General features: G+C 40.6%; 1 protein-coding gene and 1 non-coding gene across 6 annotated transcripts in view; both read left to right on the plus strand.

Annotated features, from left to right (window-relative positions):
- Positions 1-19,091, plus strand: part of ZNF638 (zinc finger protein 638) — a 135,188-nt gene that overhangs the window by 27,321 nt on the left and 88,776 nt on the right. The window lies entirely within an intron of this gene.
- TRNAS-GGA (transfer RNA serine (anticodon GGA)) lies at positions 15,549-15,620 on the plus strand. Its single transcript has one exon. It is a non-coding gene; the product is annotated as a tRNA-Ser (tRNA).

Raw genomic sequence — 19,091 nt, forward strand, 5'->3', positions numbered from 1 at the left:
TTCAGGTCTTTTGAGTATATACTTAGAAGTGGAATTCCTAGATCATATGGTAATTCTCTGGGCTTCCCTGGTGGCTCAGATAGTAAAGAATCTGCCTGCAATGCATGAGACCCAGTTTTGATCCCTGGGTAGGGAAGATACCCTGGAAAAGGGAATGGCAACCCACTCTGGTGAGTTCAGTTCTTGGGGTTGCAAAGAGTCATGTAAGTTACTCAAAATCAACTGATTCATGGAGGTAAAGGAAGAGAAATATGTATTATTAAAGAGGGCCAGAGGGACTGCTGTTGCCTTTTTCTCATTTTGTGAATATGCAGTCCATTCTGTAACAGTCTGTGGAAACAGTGTGTAAATAGTTTTAAGGGTCGCAAAGAGTCAGATACGACTGAGCGACTGAACTGAACTGAACTGACCATTTATAAAGAAGAGTTATGCATGATTCAGGAGGTGAGACAAATGAACAGTAGTGGTATTTTTAAACTTTTGGGCAGGAATCTTAGTTTTAAGGGAATGTCTCACCCATCGCAGGATTTTTATTTATTTATTTTTGTTGAAGTATTGTTGAGGATGAGATGGCTGAATGGCATCACCGATGTGATGGACGTGAACTTGGGCAGACTTTAGGAGATGGTGAGGGACAGGGAGGCCTGGCATGCTACAGTCCCTGGGGTCGCAAGTAGTTGGACACGGCTAGGTGACTGAACACACAGACACATCACTGATTTATAATGTGTTGATTTCTGCTATATAGCAAAGTGCTTCAGTTGTCTATGTGTTGTTTTTGGTCACTAAGTTGTGTCTCTTTTGCGACCCATAGACTGTAGCCCGCCAGGCTCCTCTGTCCATGGGATTTCCAGGTGAGAATACTGGAGTGGGCTGCCCTTTTCTTCCCTACCCAGGGATCTCCTAGCAGATTCATTACCATTGAGCCACCAGGGAAGCCCCTCAGTTACATACACACATTCTTTCATTGCAGGATTTTTAGTACATCTGACCCTTGGCTGTTAAATGCTAGTAGTTCCTAAGTTATTGGATCTATCAAAGAACCACTCCTGTAGATCTTCAAACATGAGTGGGTGGGGCAGGGGTTAGGAGCATTCCATCTCGGGTTGTGAACACTAGAAGACCAAAAGAGGAAGAACATAAGGTCATGAAGAAAGAAAGCTGAGTGAAGAAGGATTAGAGGAACTGACCACCTGGTCTTTAGGATTGGTTGCACAAAACTGTGAATGCTGTATTTGAATAAGGAATTTTCAGATTATCTTGACCATAAAGCGGACAAGCAGGTAAGGTAAGTGCATTCAGGTTCTCTCTGGGGTTTCAGTTGGGCTCTCAGTTGCCAGCACCAGGGAGCTGGCAGGAAATGGACATGTGTCTAAGGGACTCTACAGTCTTCCCCCCTGACCCTCACGCAGGAGTGTTCCCCTGGGACCTGCACTGGTCTTGTCTTGCCAGGGCCACCCTGTTCCTTCTTGCTCTCAGAGGAAGGAAAGGGGAAACACCCTTGAGGGGGAGGCCATCTTTGAGGTGAAGAAATAGGTTAGTGACTAATTTAAGAATTCTGATTTGATATAAAGTGTTATTGGAGTAACTAAGGAAGCGCAGAATGAATTCCACGTAAAGAACTGTTTTGACTGTTATAACTGGAAAGTCGCATAGGTTTCCCTTCAGGGACGTCTTTCCTTTCTGGTTTTGGGCATGGCCAGCCTTGGTCTAGAACTTCAGTAATAGACTGGATTATGCTCAGTTTTGGTCTCCACACTTTTAAAAAGGTATAAATTCAGGAGTCCATAGAAGGGGATCAACATTTTTCCAGAACCCTGCTCCAAGGTTTGAATTTCTCAGTAGCGATACTACGAAAGACCACAAGATGGCAACAAAAGGACTCTAAAATGCCACTTTTTTTTTTTTAAGTAGATTTGGAAGAGGCAAGTAACAGACCAGATGTTCCTCGATGAAAACAAGAAAAAGAGTTTAAGAATGCTTATTTTAAAACTTACAGAATAATCAAAATACTTGCTCAGTAAATTTTTTCAGAGTAAATTTGTGGTTGTTTATTGTTTAGGTAAAGAATTTCATACATGTTAAAAGACTGTATTGTGGTGTCACTTACATGTGAATCTAAAAAACAACTCAAACTCATAGAAACAGAGTAGAAAGTAGTTTCCAGGGACTGGGTGGGGGCGAGCAGAGTTCGTTAGATGGCATCACTCACTCATTGGACATGAATTTGAGCAAACTCTGGAAAATAGTGGAGGACAGAGGAATCTGTTTTTGATGTGCTACAGTCCATGGTGTCACAGAGTCAGACATGACTTAGCAACTGAACAACGACAATAACCACATCTTTATCCATTCCTCTGTCAATGGACACTTAGATTGCTTCCATGTCCTGGCTGTTGCAAACAGTGCTGCAATGAACACTGGGGTGCATGTATTTTTTTGAATTATGGTTTTCTCCAGATATATGGCCAGGAGTATGATTGCTGGATCATATGGAAACTCTGTTTTTAGTTTTTTGAGGAACTTCCTTACTGTTCTTCATAGTGGCTGCAGCAGTTTACATTACCACCAACAGGGTAGGAAGGTTCCCTTTTCTCCATCTCTCACCAGCATTTGTTATTTGTAAGTCTTAATTTCTTTAGGATCAATTTCTAGATATAAAATTGCTATATTTAGGATGGAGACATTTTTAAAAAAAAGGTTTTGTTAAGGTAAATTGCCTTCCAGAAAGATAGCATCCCCGTTGATATTGAATGGGAAAGCTCATTTCTGTTCTTTAGGAATAGGCCTTTCTCTGTTAAGCTCCTTCACTCAGTTTGACTGTTTCAGTCTTGGCCTCTGTCTTTAGGCATCTTCAAGGTGGGGAGGCACAGCTTATCTTCCTTTTGTCCACAGTCTGCATCCCAGAGACTGGCTTACTACTATACCTTGCGGTATATACCTTTGTCCCACCTAGAGTCATTTGGGGTGGGCTGGAGGAGGCCCGGAATGACTTTGACACATCACTTGTCCTGTTTCTGTGGCTCTTTTTGGATCCTTATCAAATCTCCCATCATGTCTCCTTCTGCACTTGAGATTTTTTTTTTTTTTTGGCTGTGCTGGGACTTCATTGTGCTTGCAGGCTTAGTTGCTACACAACTTGTGGGCTCCTAGCTCCCAGACCAAGGACTGAACCTTGCATTGGAAGGCAGACTCTTCACTACTGGACCCCCAGGGAAGTCCCTCTGTTACTTAGCTGCAGTAGAAGCTTTTGCAATGTAGTAAGGTTAGTATATCTGACTCACACTATTTTGGGATTTCTGTCTAGGCAATAAAGGCACCTCTTTGCAAGGCTATTTATGGCGTTTACTGTATGTTTTCATATAGACCAGTTTGACTGAAGCTTGTTCTTTCCTGCCATAAATAGTCAATTATATGACAGAATAGTTTCTGACTTCGAGATACAGAAAAACCAATTCAAACAAATTCATTGCTTTACCTAACAGTAGTAGAGTGGGCTTCAAACTGGTAAAACTCAGCAGTGGCTCATTTATGTTGTTATTGCTGCTGTTGTTTAGTTCCTAAGTCATGTCTGACTCTTTTGTGATCCATGAACCCCATCAGGCTCCTCTGTCCATGGGATTTCCCAAGCAAGAATACTGGAGTGGGTTGCCATTTCCTTCTCCAGAGGATCTTCCTGACTCAGGGGTTTCTTTACTGCTGAGCCACAAGGAAGCCCTGTGTCATTATAGAACCCAGATTTATTCCTCTCTTCATCTGCTATTATCTGCAGAGGCTTCATCCTAAGGCTGCCTTCTCATGGTGGCAGGGGAGCTGCCAGTAACTCTGGAGAATACCACAGACTTCCTTGGTGATTTCTTGGAATAGAGGCAGGGAGGATCTTATTCTACTAAAATGAAATAAATCTTTGAATTTGTTATAGTATTGCTTCTGTTTTATGTTTTGGCTTCTTGGACTGAAGGCATGTGGGATTTTAGCTCCCGTATCGCCTGTGTCGGAAGATGAAGTCGTAACCACTGGAATACCAGGGAGGTCCCCTCACTTTTAAAAAAATTTTATTTTTATTGATTTGGCTGCACCCGGTCTTAGCTGTGGCAGCTGGGCTCTCCAGTCTTCAGTGCGGCATGCGGGGTCTTTAGCTATGGCACGTGAACTCTTAGTTGCCCCCAGGCCCTCTGCTACTGGACCACCAGTGGAGAAGTCCTTGAATCAACTACTGTGACCACGAGAATGGAATATTCTGATTGGTCATGTGTCTACTATGAGGTGTGTGTGTGGGGGGGGGGTTTGCAGATCAGCCACACATAAATTACTTAGAAGTGGTTCCCTTCTGGAAAAGGGTTTGGTTACTGGAAGAAGGCAGGAAAATGCTGGGAACGCAAAAACAACAGTTGCTCACTATGATGGAATTTTATTAATGGCAATTCAGAGGAGGTTAATTTGACTGGAGCAGTGGCCTTCAAATTGTGGTCTCTAGACCTACTGAATCAGAATCTCTGAGGATGGGGCTGTCAGTCTGTGTTTTAATAGGTTCACCAGGTGATTCTGATACAGGATGAAGTTTGAGATCCAGTGATAAAGAGGTTTCCCTCAGGGGCTGTGGAAGTGCAGTGGACTCTCAGTTAATTCTGGGTATAGGGGCATTTCTTATGGGAAGCCCAATATTGTTGGGTCCTAAAGTAGGAGGCAGACCTCACTGTGAGGAAATTTCCATTTCATATTCTCTAACTTCCGATTTTTCTTTTTCACTGAAGCCTGTGAAAGCCTTTCACTGTCAGTTTACCATATTTATCCTGCCTCTTTCAGCTACTGTGACTCATCTTTTCTTTCTCCTAGAATATCCTTTTTTTGTTGTTTTTTGTCGTCACTGATTTAAACCCTGTGTGTGTGCTCTGTGCTAAATCACTTCAGTCACATCCGACTCTTTGCGATCCTATGAACTGTAGCCCACCAGACTCCTCTGTCCATCGGACTCTCCAGGCAAGAATACTGAAGTGAGTTGCCATGCCCTCCTCCAGGGGATCTTCCCAACCCGGGCATTGAACCCACATCTCCTACACTAGCAGGTGGATTCTTTACTGCTAGTGCCACACCCTAGCCATCCTTGAAGGTTCAGTTTAAACTTTTCTCTTTTCCAGGAAATCTTACCTGGTAATCTCAATTTTCATACATTTAATGATTCCTTGTATACCAGGTAGCACCGTGGTAAGTACTAAAATTGTCTAAATGAGTTACACTATTTGGTTTAAAGGATATATATGCATATTTTTGGAGAAGGCAATGGCAACCCACTCTAGTACTCTTGCCTGGAAAATCCCATGAACGGAAGAGCCTGGTAGGCTACAGTCCGTGGGGTCTCGAAGAGTCAAGACACGACTGAGAGACTTCATTTTCACTTTTCACTTTCATGCATTGGAGAAGGAAATGGCAACCCACTCCAGTGTTCTTGCCTAGAGAATCCCAAGGAAGGAGGAGCCTGGTGGGCTGCCATCTATGGGGTCACAGAGAGTTGGACACGACTGAAGTGACTTAGCAGCAGCAGCAGCATGCATATTTTTAAAGACGCTATTAGAATGCTCTCTAAAATAAAGGCTCTACCAGTTTACATATTCACCACCTTATGAGGATCCTTAGTTCCCTACATTCCCCTCGTCAGTATAGATACCATCAGTCTCTCTAATTTTTGCCAGTCTGAAAAATGAACTGTATCTTGTTGCTGTTTTAATTTGCATTCCTTTGACTTTTATTATATCTGAACATCTTTTCTTTGTTGGCTATTTGCATTTCTTCCGTATTTTTCCTGTTAATATAATACCTGTGTCAGTTTGTGCTTTGTCAGAATATCCTAGAATGACTGACTTATAAACAACAAAAATTTATTTCTCACAGTCTGGAAGCCAAGACCTGGTTGCCAGCATAGTCAGATCTAGTGAGAACTCTCTTCAAGGTTGCGGCTCTTCTTGTATCTTCACATGGCAGAAAAAGAGCATAGAGCTCTCTGGGGTCTCTTTAAGGATACTAATCCTATTCATGAGAGTTCCACCCTCATGACCTAATTACATCTCAAAAGCCCCACCTCCTAAAACCATCACATTTGGGATTAGGATGTAGATTTATGAGTTTGGGGGGCTACGGGGTGGGGGATGAGTAGGGAGGAACACAAATACTCAGGACATAAAATAGTCTAAGGCCATTAGTTTTTTTTTTAATTATGATAATGGTAAGTTGTAATACTTGTATTATGAAAATAATAAAGTAATAACAGAAAAAGTGATCTTTTTCTTTTGGTGTACTTTTTTTTTTTTGCATTTTAACCCACTCCAGTACTCTTGCCTGAAAAATCCCATGGACGGAGGAGCCTGGTAGGCTGTGGTTCATGGGGTCACTAAGAGTCGGACACAACTGAGCAACTTCCCTTTGACTTTTCACTTTCATGCACTGGAGAAGGAAATGACAACTCACTCCAGTATTCTTGCCTGGAGAATCCCAGGGACGGGAGCCTGGTGGGCTGCCATCTATGGGGTCGCACAGAGTCACACATGACTGATGTGACTTAGCAGCAGCATCACATATATAGGTTTATGTAACTGCCACCATAATCAGAATAAAGAACAGTTTTTGGACTTCCCTGTTGGTCCAGCAGCTGATTCCACACTCCCAGTGCAGGAGGCCAGGGTTCAATCCCTGGTCAAGGAACTAGATCCTGCATGCCACAACTATTATAAAATCAGGTGGAGCAAGCAAAAAAAGAAAAGAACAGTTTCATCATTCCCAAAACTCCCCTGTGCTAGCCCTTTGTAGTCATACTTTTCCTTACCCATAACTTCTGACAACTATTGCTCTGCTCTCCATAACTATAGTTTTGTGGCTTTGAGGATGTCAAACAAATGAAATTGTATAGTCAGTTCAGTCACTCAATTGTGTCTGACTCTTTGGGACTCCTTGGACTGCAGCATGCCAGGCTTCCCTGTCCATCACAAACTCCCTGGAGGTTGCTCAAACTCATGGCCATCGAGTCGGTGATGCCATCCAACCATCTCATCCTTTGTTGTCCCCTTCTCTTCCTGCCTTTGATCTTTCCCAGTATCAGGGTCTTTTCAAATGAGTCAGCTCTTTGCATCAGTGGCCAAAGTATTGGAGTTTCAGTTTCAACATCAGTCCTTCCAATGAACACCCCGGACTGATCTCCTTTAGGATGGACTGGTTGGATCTCCTTGCAGTCCAAGGGACTCTCAAGAGTCTTCTCCAACACCACAGTTCAAAAGCATCAATTCTTCGGCACTCCGCTTTCTTTATAGTCCAACTCTCACATCCATACGTGACTACTGGAAAAACCATAGCTTTGACTAGACGGACTTTTGTTGGCAAAGTAATGTCTCTGCTCTTTAATATGCTGTCTAGGTTGGTTATAGCTTTTCTTCCAAAGAGCTAGCGTCTTTTAATTTCACAGTTGCAGTCACCATCTGCAGTGATTTTGGAGCCCCCCAAAATAAAGTCTGTCGCTGTTTCCACTGTTTTCTCATCTATTTGCCATGAAGTGATGGGACTGGATCCCATAATCTTAGTTTTTTGAATGTTGAGTTGAAATTGTATAGTATGTGACCTTTTTTGGCTGGATTCTTTCACCTAGCATGATGTTTGAATTCTTTCAAGTTGTTCCATGTATTTGTTCCTTTCTGTTGCTGAGGAGTGTTCACTGTGTAGATGTACTAAAGTTTGTTTATCCATTCACCCATTGAAGAACCTTCCAGTTTGGGACCATTACAAATAAATCTGCTATGGATATTTGTATACAGTTTTTGTGTGAACATAAGTTTTTATTTTTCTAGGGTAGATACTCAGGAGTTGGATTATTGGGGCATACAGTAAATGCATTTAACTTTGCAAGAAAGCAGCAAACCATTTCCTAGAGTGGCTGTATTGTTTTGCATACCCACCTCAGTGTATCATGTTACCTTACTGCCTTTGACACAGCTAATTAAAGCAGGGGCAAGTGCCTTAGACTCGTGAGTAGACTAGCATGAGAACTCTGCAGCAAAGAGGATAAGAACACCTCAAAAACTGAATCTGAGATTCTCAAAAAGAAGAGAAGCAAAAGCCAAAGTAGAAGCGAAGCACAAACCTAGAAATACCGAGTCACCTGTGGTAGACTTATTAAGTAGGGAACAATAAGGGCCTGTTTCAGAGGGAGTGGAGAGATAAATCAGCAGAGCTGCTGTTGGATCATGAACAATGAAAAGCTCATAGCCCATTGCTCCTTGAAAAGTGGCCTGGCTGCTGACTTGAAGACTTACACTTTTAATTTTTTTTCCTTTCTGTGTAGCCTTAAACTCTCATTAGTTATGAAAGGAACTTTTAATATAAAAGCTTCATTGAGATATAATGTATATACCATAAAATCCATCCATTGAAACTATTCATTGTTTTTCATTACTTCAAAAAGAAACCTAATACCCACAGTAAAACAGCCTTTCTTAATTCTGGGGACCAAGTATAGTTCCTGCTTATCCCTAAGTAATAGGTTTACTTTTCTTGGATGCCTGTGAATGTATTCAAACAAGACAGTCACAGCCTACTGCCAGAACCAGATATCAACCTGCTGCTGCTGCTGCTAAGTCGCTTCAATCATGTCCAACTCTGTGTGACCCCATGGACTGCAGCCTACCAGGCTCCTCTGTCCATAGGATTTTCCAGACAAGAGTACTGGAGTGGGGTGCCATTGCCTTCTCTAGGTATCAACCTACATTCTCAAAACTGCAAAGCTTAGCTCCCACATGTGATTGTTCACTCCCATGGGGTCCCATGTGATGTCCTCCCCCAGGCTGTAAGTATTAGTTGTAAGTGAGAGCAAACTGCTCTCACTCTCATTTTTCCAGTGTTGGTTGTCATGTGTTCAGTCATGCCCTTGACCCTAAAATGGGCATCCCAACTTCACGAATAGGGCGATTAAGAAGGAAATTAAAACAAGCGCCCAGTAGTAGATTTGAGTAGGCAAAGCAGCACACTTTAAAATAGTTAATTGAGATTTTCCCATCAGAGGAGAAGGAAGGAAAAAAATATATATAAATTTTTTAAAAAGAACAAACCCTAAGAGGTATGTGGGACAGCATCAGACATACCAATATATTACAGGAATCCCAGAGAGAGAGAAAAGAGAAAATACAAAAGAAGGACATTTTGAAGAAATAATATACAAAAACTTTTCCAGATTTGGTGAAAGACATAAAATTACACATCCAAAAAATTTAATGAATTTCAAGCAGTATAAAAGAGATCACTGGGAGACACAGTATAGTCATATTGTTAGAAGAGTAAGAAAATCTTGAGAACTTCCTTGTAGATTTCTCTCATCCACAGAAAGGAGGCGAGAGAGAAAGGACCTGTCTTATACAAGGATGCCTTAATAACAATGACAGCCAGTTTCTCTTCAGAAACTATATTGGCTAGAAGACAGTGGGATGACTTGCTAATGTGCTAAAAGAAAAAAATGTCAACCAGGAATTCTGTGTCTGGTAAGACTATCCTTAAAAAGTGAAAGAGAGTCATATTCCTTCGGCTGCCATTGCTGCCATCCCCAGGAAGATGGAAGGTGGGAGAGGAGCCCATGTCACTTGTCACTCAAGTCCTCCAGTAGTCACCCCAAAGAGTTTAAGATAGTTCACCTACACCAAGCTTGTTAGCGCTCCAGCTCTGATCCAAAGTGGCTCCAGGGCTACATCCAGCACAGTGTCCACATCATCAGTATTCTCTTTGACTACAGAGAGCTCTACAGTATTTAATGGGGCCCAGACTGTGTGTGTCTCAGCTAATCCAGTGGGAGTTTCTACTGGATTACTAGAAGCAATAGCAAATTGCTTATTTTGCTAGACTAGAGCAATAAGCAAAGACATAGCTATGTAGTTATAAAGATAACTACAGCCAAACTTATTGACACAGTGCTGCAACAGAAGGGAGATCTGGTTCTGGTGCTGGTATTGAAACAGTCTTTGGTGGCCTTATCATCGGATATGACAGAAACCCTTCATGAAAGAAAAACAGTTCTCATATGCTACTCTTGGATTTGACTAGTCTGAACCACTGGATCTCTTTTGTTTGGTGGTTGCTTTCTTGATTTTTTTTTTTTTTTTGCCTTGTAACAGAAACTACTGCTTAAAATGTTTTCATTTGTATGAATTACAGATGTAATTGTGTATGTTACTGTGACTCTGAAAACTATAGTGTTGGTGTTGTGGAAATGTATGTTATTTCCAGAGTCATTTTATTGAAGGTAAAAACAAAAGACAAATGAAGGAGAAATGAAGGTATTCCCAGATAAACAAAAACCAAGAGAATTAGTTATTAGTAGACCTTCTTCATAAGAAATGATAATGAAAGTGCTTCAAGATGAAATGAAAGAGCACTAGACAGTAACTCAAAACTACATGAAGAAATAAGGAAAAATACTAGAAGTATTCACAAAGGTAAATGTAAAAGTCAATATTATTGCAAGTTTGGTTTGTGAACTTTTCTTCCTATATGATTTAAAAAGTAAACCTATGGTATAAAGTAATAACTATAAATCTATATTAATGGGCATGCATTGTATAAAGATGTAGTTGGTGACAATAACAACATAAGGAGGGTGGAGCTGTAAAAAAATAATTTTTTAATATAATCAACATCGAATTGGTAGAAAGTCTATTTTATCTAATACTAATATCGCCTCTTCAGCTTTTTATTACTGGTATTTGCTTCATATTTGTTTCCCATTCTTTTACTTTCAACCTAATTGTTTCAGTGAGTCTGTAGTGTGTGTCCTGTAGACAGCATATACTTGGAGATGCATTTTTATCTGTTTTGATTATCTCTGCCTTTTGGTTGGATTCCTTAATCCGTTCACATATAATATTATTTATATGATGGGTCTATGTCTATTTCACTTTTAGTTTCCTATTAGTCTCATAACTTTTCCCTTCTGTTCCTCCTTCATTGCTTTGTTTGGTATTATGCAGTTGTTTTTCTAGTGTAACATCTTAATTCTTTTAATAATCTTTTTCTTTATATAGATTGTTTTGAATTATTTTCTTAGTTCTTGCTCTAGGGTTTACCATGTACATTTAAACTTTTCAGAGTCCATTTAGGTTTGTACTGACTTTGTAGTGATATTTAAAAGCATCACTCTTACAGAGTACTAGTGCCTTGGTCCCCTTTTCAGTGCTTTAAAAATAACATTATATATGTTACACGTGCCAAAATACAGTGTTATAAATATTCAGTTCAGTTCAGTCACTCAGTTGTGTCTGACTCTTTGCAACCCCATGAATCGCACCACGCCAGGCCTCCCTGTCCATCACCATCTCCCGGAGTTCACTCAGACTCAGGTCCATTGAGTCAGTGATGCCATCCAGCCATCTCATCCTCTGTTGTCCCCTTCTCCTCCTGCCCCCAGTCCCTCCCAGCATCAGGGTCTTTTCCAATGAGTCAACTCTTCACATGAGGTGGCCAAAGTACTGGAGTTTCAGCTTTAGCATCATTCCTTCCAAAGAACACCCAGGACTGATCTCCTTTAGAATGGACTGGTTGGATCTCCTTGCAGTTCAAGGGACTCTCAAGAGTCTTCTCCAACACCACAGTTCAAAAGCATCAATTCTTCGGCGCTCAGCCTTCTTCACAGTCCAACTCTCACATCCATACATGACCACTGGAAAAACCATAGCCTTGACTAGATGGACCTTTGTTGGCAAAGTAATATCTCTACTTTTTAATATGCTATCTAGGTTGGTCATAACTTTTCTTCCAAGGAGTAAGCGTCTTTTAATTTCATGGCTGCAGTCACCATCTGCAGTGATTTTGGAGCCCCCCAAAATAAAGTCTGACACTGTTTCCACTGTTTCCCCATCTATTTCCATGAAGTGATGGGACCAGATGCCATGATCTTCGTTTTCTGAATGTTGAGCTTTAAGCCAACTTTTCCACTCTCCTATTTCACTTTCATCAAGAGGCTCTTCAGTTCTTCTTCAATTTCTGCCATAAGAGTGGTGTCATCTGCATATCTGAGGTTATTGATATTTCTCCTGGCAATCTTGATTCCAGCTTCTGCTTCTTCCAGCCCAGCGTTTCTCATGATGTACTCTGCATAGAAGTTAAATAAGCAGGGTGACAATATACAGCCTTGACATACTCCTTCTCCTATTTGGAACCAGTCTGTTGTTCCATGTCCAGTTCTAACTGTTGCTTCGTGACCTGCATACAGGTTTCTCAAGAGTCAGGTCATGTGGTCTGGTATTCCATCTCTTTCAAAATTTTCCACAGTTGATTGTGATCCACACAGTCAAAGGCTTTGGCATAGTCAATAAAGCAGAAATAGATGTTTTTCTGGAACTCTCTTGCTTTTTTGATGATCCAGCGGATGTTGGCAATTTGATCTCTGGTTCCTCTGCCTTTTCTAAAACCAGCTTGGACTTCTGGAAGTATGGATGGAGGTTCGTGACATTGTACAGGAGACAGGGATCAAGACCATCCCCATGGAAAAGAGATGCAAAAAAGCAAAATGGCTGTCTGGGGAGGCCTTATAAATAGCCTTGAAAAGAAGAGAGGTGAAAAGCAAAGGAGAAAAGGAAAGCTATAGCATCTGAATGCAGAGTTCCGAAGAACAGCGAGAAGAGACAAGAAAGCCTTCTTCAGCGATCAGTGCAAAGAACCCCTTTAGTTAACTTGTCATTTTAGTTATTGTACTTTTTTACCTCCACAATGTTAATGTAAGTTCTTTTTAAAAATTACTTCTCTCTGTTTATTGACATTCTCTACTTGTTGCAACTTTGTCATACCCTTATTTACTTCTAGCATGGTTTTCTTCAGCTCTTTCAATGTGTTTATAATGGTTATTATGAAATCTTGTTAAATCCAATACCTGGGCCCTTTTGTAGCCAGTTTCTGTTGCCTATCTTTTTTCCTATGTAAGAGGCACACTGTCCCGTTTCTTTGTATGTCTTGTAATTTTTTTTGTTGAAAATTAGAGCCTCTAAATAATATATTATAGTGAATCTGGATACTGATTAGCCCTCTCCCCTGGGACTTGTTTGTTGCTATTTGTCTACTTAATTGTCTACTTAATTGTTTAGTGACTTAACTATTTTAGTGAAACCTATTGTCCCTGTAATGTTCAGACTCTGTACTTGCTCCTCAGAGGTTATAGCTTTCAATGTGCACAGATTGTTCTGCGATGACAGTAGGGCTCACTTTGTGTCTTTCCCTGATCTCTCTGTTAAGCTGTCTGCCCCTATTGGTATCACACCCAGATTTTAGGATGATTTTTCTTCTGTTTCTGTCTGTCCCCTGGGACATAAATTTCTTTGTAGTTTGGTCCAGTTAAATTTGGCTTCCTTTACTAGGGTACTTTTTTGAGACTAGTCTCTTGACATGTTTTATGTCCTTAGAAGGCTATTTTAACTTTTTCTTTTGGTGGTTCTCTCTGTTAAACTTGCTGACCTAACAGTTTAGCTTGCTGTTATTATTGAAGCTATCAGACTTCCTTTTAATTTCTTAACTCAATTTTTCCATTATTTTTGAGATAATAGAAAAATTGGCTTAGGCTTGAACTTGTCTATACTGTTTTAAATAAAGTAATTTCCTCTTAGCAGAGATTAATAGCTCTCTGTTGTTATGGCTGCCTTTCTGCCTGGGCAAAATTTCTGAACCACTGTGTCAGAGCAGGTATTAGGCACAGTGGCCTACTCCTTTTGGAATGACAACCCTGCTTAAGAGCAGATCACTGGGTGGGGTGGTAGCCTCTGGTCTTCTTGGAGTTGAATCTCTGTCCTGCCAACAGCTTGAAGGAAAGTGAAAGTGTTAGCCACTCAGTCACGTCTGACTCTTCAGGACCCCATGGACTGTAGCCCACCAGGTTGCCCTGTGCATGGAATTGTCCAAGCAGGAATTGCCAAGTAGGTTGCCCTTCCCTTCTCCAGGGGATCTTCCTGACCCAGGGATCAAACCCAGGTCTCCCACATTGCAGGCAGATTCTTTACTGTTTGAGCCACCAGGGAAGCCCACCAACAGCTTGGGACAAGGGCAATTAGGGCCACAGTATCTTTGGCCTGCTTCATCTGGGATTGAGCCTCTAATTTATGTGTGTGGTCTAGGCTTAAGAAGGAGCCCTAAATCTCTATGGTGCACTTGCCTAAAATTTATTCTCTGTAACACAGAGTTAGGAGGGAAAAGAAACGTTGGTGGCTCATCCTTCTGGGGGTGGGGGAAGCCATATCCCTTTGGAGTCAGGGGAAGAAGGAGGCCCATCTTCTTGTCAGTACAACCTCGAGTAGAGTTTCCATCACATGAGCTTGATGGGAGTGACAAGTGAGTGGGTTATGGGTAAAGTGCCACAAACTTTCACTTCTTACCAAGAATTAGTAGATTTTCTTAAATGTTTCTTCATTTGTACCTTTAGGGCAATTTAGAAAGAATTTAAATTATTGTTTTTAAAAATAATTTTCGCCAGTATGTTTGGTTCACTGGGGAGTATGTCTATAGAACTCTTCATGCTTCCATTCTTGAAATGGATCTTTTTCTTGAGTTGCTTTTGTAGCTGGTATGTAGAATCTATACAGAGATGTGTGTGTGTGTGTGTGTGTGTGTGTGTGTGTGTGTTGCTCAGTTGTGTCCAACTCTTTGTGACCCCATGGGCTGTAGCCCACCAGACTTCTCTATCCATGGAGTTCTCCAGGCAAATCCTGGAGTGGGTTGCCATTCCCTTCATCAGGGGATCTTCCCAACTAGGGAACTGAACCTGGGTCTCCCACACTGCGGGCAGATTCTTTACTGGCAGAGCCAACAGGGAAGTCCACATGCAGAAGTATAGTGGTAGGTAATTAATAAGATGAAAATCCTGAAGGTAAAGGATTATTCTCATATTTTGTGCATGAGGAAACTATTTCTTTGTATTACTTAGAGTTCAAGTCAAAAATTCTGTTATTTCTAAATCCCAGGTGCAAAATAAATAAATAAATAGATCCCAGGTGCCTGCTCACTAACCAATATGCTTTTGATTTGTATTTTTAATGAATTGAGACCCTAATCTTCAGATAACAAAGCATTTATTATGTACTGCTACATAAAAAATTTCCCTAAAACCTAATGGCTCAAAACAAAAATACACTCTTTTTTTAAAGCCTTATCATTTCTATGGGTCAGGAATTCATAGCTGGGCAGTTCCTCCTTAGAGTCTGTCATGAAGTTGCTTTCAGGATGTTGATTTAAGCTGTAGTCATTTATGCTTCACTGAGGCTGGGGGTTCTGTCTCCCAAGTGGCTCCCTGAAACGGCTGCCAATTTGGTGGTAAGTTGTTGGCTGGAAGCTTTAATTTCTCTCCTTATGGACTTCTCTGGCTTTCCTTAGTGTGAGTAATCCAAGGAGAGAAGGGAGAGTCAGTCAGAGTTTACCCTTTTCATGGCCTAGCCTTGTAGGTCACATAGCATCACTTGTACCACATTCTGTTCATTAGAAACAATCTGGTAAATCTAACCTTCCTTCAGAGGAAATGGAATTGGGCTCCCCTTTTGAAGTGAGAGGCTTCCCTGGTGGCTCAGAGGTTAAAGCGTCTGCCTGGAATGCAGGAGACCTGGGTTCGATCCCTGGCTTGGGAAGATCCCCTGGAGAAGGAAATGGCAACCCACTCCAGTACTCTTGCCTGGAGAATCCCATGGAGGGAGGAGCCTGGTAGGCTACAGTCCATGAGGTCACAAGGAGTCAGACATGACTGAGTGACTTCACTTGTGAAGTGAAATGTATCAAAGAATTTGTGAACTGATTTAGAAACCACCTTAAGAAGAGGCAAACAGATTTCAGTCACCATTGCATTAGCTATGATAAAAACTCAGAAAAATAACTAGTTTTCTTGAGTTACTTTCTACAGTTCTCTATATATTATACTTGGATACACAACTTACAGTCTGGCATAAATCCTGCAAAATTCAAGTATCAGTAAGAACTATGTTTTCTCAATGTTTATGTTCTGTTGCAGGACCTGAAATGGTGTGGGATTTCTCAAATTTTCATCATGGCCCCTTGTCTATCCCAGTAGTTAGATTTGGATTCTAAAGACAATGGTTGCCCCCAAATTCTATTAGGATAGTTGCAGTTGAGATGAAATGGCGATGAGATTCTTTGTCATTGAAACAAAGCCCCATTTATGTTAACAAATCACAGGATATGTTTGTGATGACTATTCTTTTTCTAATACGTTTAGGCATTGAGCTGTGACTGTGCTGAACAGGCAGAAGCTGAGCTCTGGATAGAGCTGCTCCGTACTTGTCTGACCAGTCAGAAAACAGAGTGGGTAAAAGAAGAGGATGGGGAATTGTAAAATAGAGTGTAGGTGAGAAGAGGATATGGGGTAGGATAGCTTTTTTTCTGATATTAGACATTTTTAGATGGGAATGAGAATATCTGTAAGTGGTCCGAGGAGGCTAGATGACATGAAATCCTGGAGTACCATGAATATAGTAAGTAGACTCTAAAGAGCCTGGCAGGCTACAGTCCATGGGGTCACAAAGGAGTCAGACATGACTTAGAGACTAAACAACAATAAGATTAAAAAAATATTTTGCCATGAATATTGATGAGCATCCTTCAGTTTATAGGAGATTTCCAGACTCACATCTTAATAGGCAAGCTAATCTGGTCCCTCCCTTAAAAGAGATTGAAAGCAGTGAGTTTAGCATCAGAGCAGGGACTAGAGAGGTCAGTTCCTTATCTAGTGTTTTACTCAGTGTTTTTATATTGTCTTGAGTGGTTCCTAAGGCTTTGCATTATCTGGTTCCTTGATACCTCTCCGCCTTCAATCTCCCCTATATCCTGTCACCTCAGCTGAGCTGGCTTTCTTACTCTTCCAACACACCAACATGCTCTCTCCTCTCCAGGGAGGACCTCTCTGATTACCTTATTGAAAGCATTATCCAGCCCCTGCTTCATCATTTTCCTTATTTGCCTTATTTTCCTTTAAAGAGGTGATTACAGTTAAATGAGATCAGATGGGTGGGACCTTATCCATTATGACTGATGTTCTTTTAAGAAAAGGGAGAAACACCCAGAATGCACAGGCATAGAGAAAAGCACACTTGAGGACCCAGCAAGAAGGTGGCCAACTTTCTTGTCCAAAGAGAGAAGCCTCAGGAGAAATCAAACCTGTCCACATCTTGATCTTGGACTGCCAGCCTCCAAAACCGTAAGAAAATAAGTTCTTGTTGTTTAAGTCATCCAGCCAGTGGTATTTTGTTATGGCAGCTCAGACCAGTATTCCTTGTTTCCCTCCACTCGTCTCCTTAGTTACTCATGCTGTTTCAGCCTTGTTGGCCTTCTTGCTGTTTCTCAAATATGCCAAGCTGGCTTTCGCCTCAATGAAACACCTCAGTGTTTTACATTTACTCTGCTTGGAATGCTCTTCCTCCCACATATCTGCAGCTTATGCTTAATTCCCACACTTCAGTCAGGTTTCTGCTCACATGTTGCCTTCTTAATGATGCCATCCTATTTAGATTTTAGCCTCTGTCACCTCCTGGTTCCCTATGTCCTGATTTCTATGTTTGTTTTTCCTCATATCACTTCTCACCATCTGACATACTACATGCTTCCTTTATTGTCTGTCCCTCCCATTAAGGCTGGAGATGCCATGAGAGCAGGAGTCAGTGTTGCTTTCTGGCTTGCCACTGTTACTTTGGTACCCAGAGGGCTCCTGGCACAGAGTAGGCCCTTGAGTAATATTTATTGGGTCAGTTGGTGGGTGAACAAATGGCACTGGCCCATAGGTAGGCAAAAAGATGGCTAGGATAGACTAGAGAGGCTAGATTTAAATCCATTTTCATATATAGGAATTTAATAATTTGTTGTCATTTTTTTTTAAAGGGAAGAAATTGCAGAGAAGGGGGAAAATGGTTGTTTACTTAATATATGGAAACTTCAAGGTTGATGTAATAAATTTGAAAGAAGACAAAGTTAGGTTGCTACTTTTTATCATACAAAGAACTCAGATTAATTGTATGTCTAAATGTAAAAAAGTTATAAAATTGTAAGCAAAAATATAGAAATTTTAGAAGAATTTTTGGATAATTTCTGTGTGTATATGCTGTGGGTTGGGTGGGGTGGTGAGATGAGGCTTCTTAGACCAAAAGCAAACAATTAACAAACAAAATTCCCACGCCATTTAGAAGTCATAACAGAGTAAGTGACAAATTTGATTACATTTAAATTTTATAATGGCAAAAGAAACTAAGAAATAAAAATTGTCAATGAGGAACCAATTGCAACATATTTGATAAAGGTTTATATTCCTTGTATACAAGCACCGTCTCTTTATAAAAGAGACAGTCAGCTCATTAGAAATACAAAGTATATTAAAGGGCTTTTTTAAAAAAAACTCATCAGGATCATTCATCCTTTCATCAGAAATACACTGATTTTCTACTGTGTGCCAAGAATCATTCTAGGTATTAAAAGATAAAGCAGTAAAAAAATCAGACAAATGTCCCTGACATCATAGAGCTCATGTTCTAGTGGAGGGAGATAGGTAGGAAATAATGAGATAAACTACATGGTATAGAAGGTGATAAGTGCTATAGAAATAAAGCCATGTAAGGGAGCAACATAAAGGAAATGAATATAAGCAGAGGTTAGTGTACCCAACTCTAGGGAAATAGAAAACTTAGATGGAATGGATGCTGTTTCTAGGAGAATGTAAATTACAAGAATGATTGTGGAGGCAGGAGAGAAATTCTAGTCAAATTATTATATGTCATAAAATATCTAGAGAAAGTTGTTTAAGAGCAACCCCTAGAAAAAGTGCCAGAAGAGGTATTTCAAAGATAAATTCTACCAAGGTTAAAGAGCGGACAGGACCATTGCTTTTTAAACTATTTTAGAGTTTAGAGAAAGAAGTGAGGTTGTAGAGAAGGATCATTTGTTAACATATTTAATAACAATGGGAATTCATATAAGTTTTTTTAAAACTGTTGTGTCAATATCTAGTGAAATTAAATTATCTATCTCCTTTAATCTGGCTGTCTCACTATTGGGATTCTTGCCTTTGGAAATAAAAAATATCAGTTGGTTAGGCTGTATAA

The sequence above is a fragment of the Ovis canadensis genome, chromosome 3 (genome assembly GCF_042477335.2).
Source record: "Ovis canadensis isolate MfBH-ARS-UI-01 breed Bighorn chromosome 3, ARS-UI_OviCan_v2, whole genome shotgun sequence".
Classification (NCBI taxonomy): Eukaryota; Metazoa; Chordata; class Mammalia; order Artiodactyla; family Bovidae; genus Ovis; species Ovis canadensis.